The following is a 7546-nucleotide window of genomic DNA, read 5'->3' as shown; positions in this document are numbered from 1 at the left end:
GGTATAACAAAAACAGAATGCAAGTCGCATATGAAATTTGCTTGCATCAAATAGGTTATTAAGGGGGATCTCACCCGAAATGTAGGATTATATATAAGTAAATGTAGAAATCGGTAGAACACTTCAATGAAGTTTTAGGAAAATCAAACTCTTCAGAACTTACAAATTTGTGAGTTTCAATTCCTCAGTGGCTGGATATGAAAACTGCAACTGTTTTGTGATGTGACAGTAAAACACCGAGCATTCAGTGTACTTATTATATTTATAACTCTTTATATTTTCTTACACTATGATATACTCAGTGTGACGAGGAAAGGCATGCATGTCTCAAAGTATTACCAAATGTCTTTTTTTATTAGGGCTGAGTAACAAGCTTTTGATAGCTATCGCAGGAAATTGGTGGTGGCTGGGTAAATATTTGGATACCATTTTATAGATGTGTTGTATAAGAGAAATGAGATAAGTATTAGTTTAGGTGATTGGATAAGATGTTTATGACGTTAGAGCCTTAATGTCTGTTTGATTTCAGGATGAAACATTTTCGAAGTTTACAAGGTGATGGTCTCCTCAAAGAGCAGTTTGATACGCGTGGATACTAAACTTAATAGATACGATGAAATATGTTGTACAAGAGTAAGAGGAAAGTTTACGCGAACGTAATGATAATCGACAGAAGAATATTGATCTTGAAGAACGGAATATCTTCATTTGCATATACCGATATTCTTTACTTATGTTTTTTTTTTCTTCTTCAGATTACCGATTTAAGTGGCACGTTTAATATGCTTGATTCTGTTGTCATGGTTGTTAAAGGTACGGTAACATACAGACACAAATTGTACAAACAGTATAGAAGATGTATGTGTTTATGATTAGTGTGTACTTAGCTCCTGTGTGGATCGGAAGAGATTTTTCTTACTAAACAGTTCAGTATTGATCAAACTTTGAAAATCTATCGCAGGATATTGGTCTTATCTGGGTAAATATTTGGATATACATTATTGTAAGATGTACTCAAAAATAGAAAAGAGGTACTACTTGTAAAGTGCTATGATTATTACAGGTAATCAGAAAGCATGTTTCAGACGTTGGGGCCATTAGGTCTATTTGATTTCAGAGCCTGGACAGTTTCGAGGTTTACGAGGTGATGGTCTTTTTAATGAGCAGTTAGATACTTGTGGATATTAAACTAACAAAAATTTAAAACGGTCCGGATACATGGACCACTCTTCCTGAGGAGTTGAAACAGTGTGCCTCCTTGTTTTCATTCAAAGCAAACTTAAAGAAGCACACCTTATTACAGTATACTTCAAACACGAACTAAAAACAAATAATTTATATTAATAATTGTGGTCTTCCGATAGCAACATCGCATATCGTTCCCTCTTCCAGCAAACCAATTCTATTATTCTAAATCCAGCCTATCTGCCCTTGTGCACTTTCAAGCACCTGCACGCACATTCACCACCATCACACATCAGAGTTTATTTTCCCCTGCTATCTTCGCAGCAGAATTTGTATTGTTGCGAATCTATTACGTCCCTACCTTTTTTACTCGGGCCGGCCATCTTTTCAAGCAGCATAATAGCTTCTTAAGTACAATTGTTATTGTAATCCCTGCTGCATAGACATGTATAGTGTATATTATATCATTAATTTCCTTTTATGTTGTTGCTTATGCAAGTCAAACGACTCTGCGTCAAATTTACTTTGTATATTTCCTACATGTTCATGATTATATAACTTATGTATATCGTTGTTTATGCAAGTCAAACGACTCTGTGTTAAATTTACTTACATGTTCATGATTATGTAACTTATGTATATTGATTTGCAGAAAATAAAGTATTTATCAAACAAACAAAATTAGGTATATTGTGCAAGAGTTAGCAATGGTCCATCCATCCATCCACTACCTCTCGTGTCCCTCTATTTTTTTTTTCCTGTCTTTTATCTTCACTCCACGCAATAAGTTGCTTTCTTTCCCTCTCTCTCTCTCTCTCTCTCTCTCTCTCTCATACACATACACACACACACACACACTCTCTCTCTCTATTTCTCTCTCTCTCTCTGTCTCTGTTTCTCTCCTCTCTCTTCCGGCATGACAGCGACTTGGTGTAGGGATTTGTTCAAGGTTTTTGTTTCGGATAAGGTAGGTTATAGGTCTTTTCGTCTTAGATTCTTTGTTTCATCCATTTTCAATGTATATCAGTCAATCGATCATATAATTTTTTGTATTACGTGTGGGGAGAATGCACCCTACAAGCTCAGCTTTTAGCTTTCCTCTCCATTTCCAACATTTTCGCATACTTACAAGTTTTCTGTAAACTTATCCTTTACTTTGTATAATTAAATGTATGTACTGTATTCAATTTTTGTAATACATTTATATGTTTTTGTTGAAAATGAAAAATAGATGAATGATTGAATGAATAAATGAATGAATGAATGAATGAATAGTAAGAGTCAGGGAAGCTAATTCATTGTGTATATACTTGAAGATGAATATGCCTCATGTGAGTACGAAACGAAGCTTTTACAAATCGCATTATGAAAACCTTGCATAATTTTATGGGACGGGGGTAGGAGAGGCGATTAAGTGCAAATACGTTGCCCGCAAATTCTATTTCACATATCTTTAAATTCTCCCAATACATTTTTCTGTCTTTAAACGGTGAGATAAATAGAGCAGAATAAAATAAATGAATATGAATATATCCTTGTAATACATTGTCTCACCTCTCACTCGATGCGTTTTGAAGTCTGCCTAAAGGAAAAAAAAAACACCCTCCTTTGTTACTTGTTCCTCTTTCCCATTTCCCCCATTGCTTTGTATACCCTGTTCCTTAAAACACCTTTATATCACAGTCGTGCTTTTTCTTGAGGGAAGAATGTCTGTTTTTGATGGACCATTTTCAATGATAACCGCGAAAAAAATGTGTGAAAAAATGTATCTAACCACAGCTGAATATGAGTCGGTGTCGGCGACATTTAAACAACATCGCTTTAAAAGATTAAATAGAATGTACTCACATGAATGTTCAAACAACTGATTAAAGCTGTGTCTCACTCGTTGCTTAACCAAACGTCAAACTATTAATATCGCACATAAGTGAAAATGAGCTATGGAAATAATGGTTTCACTCGCTTTTACTGACCAATGATGTCGATTACAATATAACATGCACCAATCCGAAGAAAAGATGGGTATATAACTAGGTAATAATTTCTTGTCTCGCACGATAATGATATTGATAATGTATGATGTTATGGCACAATTTGCAATACATCTGCCTCCAATAATATATTCCGGTTTTTTTTTTTTTTTTTTTTGGAGAGAGAGAGAGAGAAAGAGAGAGGAAATAGTATAGCAAATCATACATACATTGATTGGTAGCCAAATGTGTTATATTTCAGGAATACTTTTGACCACTTACAAACAACTTGAAATCTCAATTCTTTTCCGCTGAAAATATATATCACGACACTATATTCATTTTTCTTTCTAAAAGAAGGGACATTCTCGAAAAGAACATACATTTGCACTAATCGGGATAATTGTTTGGATTTAATCTTCCATGTCGATGACAATATCTGTTTATCCCTGTAACTGTTCGTATTCTACATTTTTTTTTTTTTTTTTTTTTGACGTGGAGGAACAAAAGGGTGAATGGCATTGTATCGGGTGGGACGCTTCATTTTGGCTTCATTGGAGTGGAACAGCCCATGGGCGAAACAATGGGTGAGCTGATTTAATGGGCGTGAGAAAATCACAACATGTAATCTGAACTCGTTCTGAAAATGACGCATTGGTGAAGAGGAAGCAGGATATACACATGCAATGTAGACATAACGACAAAATCTTTTAATGTTATTCTCCATTTCAGTTTCTTTCGACACCAATATCCTATTCACAATGAAGCCAATATAAAAGCGCTAGTATCCACCCATTCGTTCTGCGTAATCACATTTTTTTTTAACATACATAGGAAGATTTTATGCAGATTCATTATGTACAATATATCCACACATAGTATGAATGTAGCCTACAAAATAACCAATACAAAACCCCAATACCATAAAATAATACTCTCTATCCTTGTGTTCGGGTATAGCAATTGCTCGGATAGATAGAAATTCTTGATCTACGCCAATTCTTGAGGCAACATGTGCTTTGCCTTAAAATATACACATGTATCATCTTTCCCTTAGACAATAAAAGATAACCGATTTTCACTCCGTACCAAGATGTAATTTTTGAATTTCAACACCTTATATTGACGCTAAAAGAAGTTATTGCATTTTCAGATTACCTAACGTTATTTCAATTTCGGACCAACGAACGTTCGGAATTATAACGAACCTTCGAAATAAGACCTTCAGAATACCGTTTTGTAACTACATGTAACACAGGAAATACCAGACTTTTCCAACCTGTCCTAATGGTATAGTTCTAGCCAAAAATATTTTCCTACGAACTAAACAACACTGACCACCCAGGATGTCATTAGTCTTTTGTTCGATTATCAAGTTTACAATGGTAAACATTACCCTAGAAAATGTTCAGTCCTTTCAATATAGGAAAGGCTGGGAATTATTGTTCACATGTTACAGAGAGCCAGGTATCACCATTGTTTGATTGTAGCGTATATTTGATGTCTGTATTTGCTCTTGTATTACATTTGATATTTGATTTTTGAACTTCCTTTTCTTTTTGAGCCCGGTAATTTCCCATTGCTTAACCCGCGGATCACGGTGTAAGAGCTATTGTTGTGCCTTCCTGAATTTATGTGACCCCTCGTTTTGTAAAACTACACAATGATTACGGGCCGTTTCAGCAATGAAGTTTAGAGAATGAACACATTGGAAAGGGGGTGGGGTGGCATCAGAACTGATGTACATTTACATGTATTATACTGTATAATGTGTCTATGTGTGTATGGGTGTGAAAGCGTTTATTTCACTTTCTTTTTGATGTGCTGCTGATCAGGTACGCAAACTAATACAAGAGGCGACAATAACCATGAAAACTTGAAGTCGAATCAAATTAGATTAGAAACGATGAAAGCTGGAAACTCGGAAGACATTCTTATGCCTGTAATCATGCATACGTCTTAGTTATTCACTGTAAAGATTTACCACGCGACTATGGAAACTCAATAAATGCCGTTGTAGTAATACAGCGTCCTTTTTACCAAGTGGTGCCATGAGCCAGTGTTCAGTGCACTGGCATTACGCTGCGCTGCATGCACTCTGTGATGCTCGCAGAGATTACAAATTTTTTTGGTAATGCTAGATTAATGCATGCCGGTGGTCGCTGCTACGCTGACTGGCTCTCCGCAATTGCGATTGCGATATCGATAGCTAGGTATCTCATTATTGGCAAAAAAGTGACATCAAAATATTGGTCGGGCGAAAAATATTCCGAGGCTGACGTGACACCACATCCACTTTCTTTTCATGGTGAAAATATTGTAAGTCACATGGAAACTTGTCGGCCCGTGAGTGCTAGTTCGAGAATTTCGATATTGTAGCGAAAACGGGGCCTTGGCACTTATGCCGACCGAGCCGACCGTCCGTTTGATCGAAATATACGATCGCTCTGTGAAGAGGATAGAACCTTAGTCTTCCACCACTCTTCGTACGTCACCAGTCTACACCTTGCACTTCACATCATCTGACTCAAAGGCACTTTCTCACTCTCATATCTATTTCCTCCAACACACTGACAAGTGAATTCTCCCTATCACTCCCGACGTCGTTTCTTGAGTGCGTCGTTCTTTGACGTCATTCAGAAAGTACGTCGTTTCCCGACGTCCGCCCTTGTACTTCGTCGTTCTGCACTTTTAGTTCTGAAGTACGTCGTCTTCCGACGTTCGTCCTGGAAGTACATCGTTCGTACTTATCATTTCCAAAGTAGTGTACTTCGCTCTCCGACGTCTGTTCTTGAAGCACGTCTGACGTACTTGTCCTTTCCAAAGTACAAGTGTACTGTACTTCGTTCTCTGACGCCCGTCCAGAAACTCAGTTATCCCACGTTGCAGCAAAGCCCGCTCGAGAATGCTCACAAAGGCTGGTGGACCAGTTGTCTTCTGGTGCAGAACCACCGGTTACCATCCCAGTCTCATCGGCATTCGGCACTCATTCCAACCAATACTTATCTGAACACGAATGCATCACAACTTCAGAGGCGATATACCGGAACACAAGCTTTCAGGTAAGTGTGTACGTACTCACGTTCAGAACGTCGTACCGAGCACATGACACAAAGGTCGGTATCGTTTCTCAACATCTTTGCTAAGAAAGTATGGGCTGATCCAGTATCATGCATGAATTACATCAATGGCACTAGTAATCAAACAATGCTTTACAATGTGCAAAAAGACAGAATGATACATAGAGATAAAATTGGAAAGAGATTGAGAGAAAAAAAATACAGGGCTTGAGGTAACAACATACATAACATTACATAGTCAAACATTACATAACAGAACAGAACAAAGTAACCCGGTTATCCTATCACAGCAAACAAATACATTGCAACTGGGATTCAAAAATTTGTATATATCCGTAAAAAAAAAAAATATCTAAATTTAAGGCTGATCGAGCAGCTGGTGGTAGGTTATTATACATTAATGCCGCTCGATAAATAAATGATCTTTTAAGAAATTCAGTGTAAGGTTTGGGTAATTTAAGTTTGTTTCCGAGATAATCAAAAGATTCAGACAGATAATCTGGGGTCATACCATTGAGTGTTCTAAACAAACATATCGTCAGGTGTTTATTTCTTCTTTCTGCTAAAGTGTCCCATTTCATAGCATTGTGAATCTCCAGGTTCGAAACATGAGATTCTCGTTTTATCTGGAGTATTAACCGGCCAGCCCTATTTTGTAATTTCTGTAATCTATCAATATGCAGTTTACAAGCAGAGCCATAAACAACATCGCTAAAATCAAAACACGGTATAATACCAGCATTATAAATTAACTTTAATATAGATTCATCTCGGACTCCTCTCAATCTACCCAAGTACCTTATCACTTTCCCAATTTTTTTCACCATATATTGTCAATATGAATGTCCCATTTTATCTGTTCATCACAAATAACACCCAGATATTTAACATGATTAACCTGCTGAATCCTGGTGTTAAATAAAGTAACATTCAAATCACTTGCTTTAGAGAGCATACATCGGCTTCCTATTAACATACAGACAGTTTTATCACAATTTACCCTGAGTTTGTTTGCATTCATCCAGTGAGATAAATGCAGTAAATCATTATTCAAAACATTTTCAATATTGTGTACAGATGAATCAGAAAAATAACAAACAGTATCATCCGCATATAACTTCAAATTACATAATTCATTATATTTTTTCAGGTCATTTATATATATATATCAATGAATAAAAGTGGTCCCAACAGTGAACCTTGCGGTACACCAAAACTTACTACTGCCTCATTTGACAACAGTGAATTTACAAGGGTTTTGCATTTCCTGCCAGTAAGGTAACTTCGAAACCAGTCATTGGCAGAGTTTTT

The sequence above is a fragment of the Diadema setosum genome, chromosome 2 (assembly GCF_964275005.1).
Source record: "Diadema setosum chromosome 2, eeDiaSeto1, whole genome shotgun sequence".
Taxonomy (NCBI): Eukaryota; Metazoa; Echinodermata; class Echinoidea; order Diadematoida; family Diadematidae; genus Diadema; species Diadema setosum.
Note: the sequence above shows the minus strand (reverse complement) of the source record.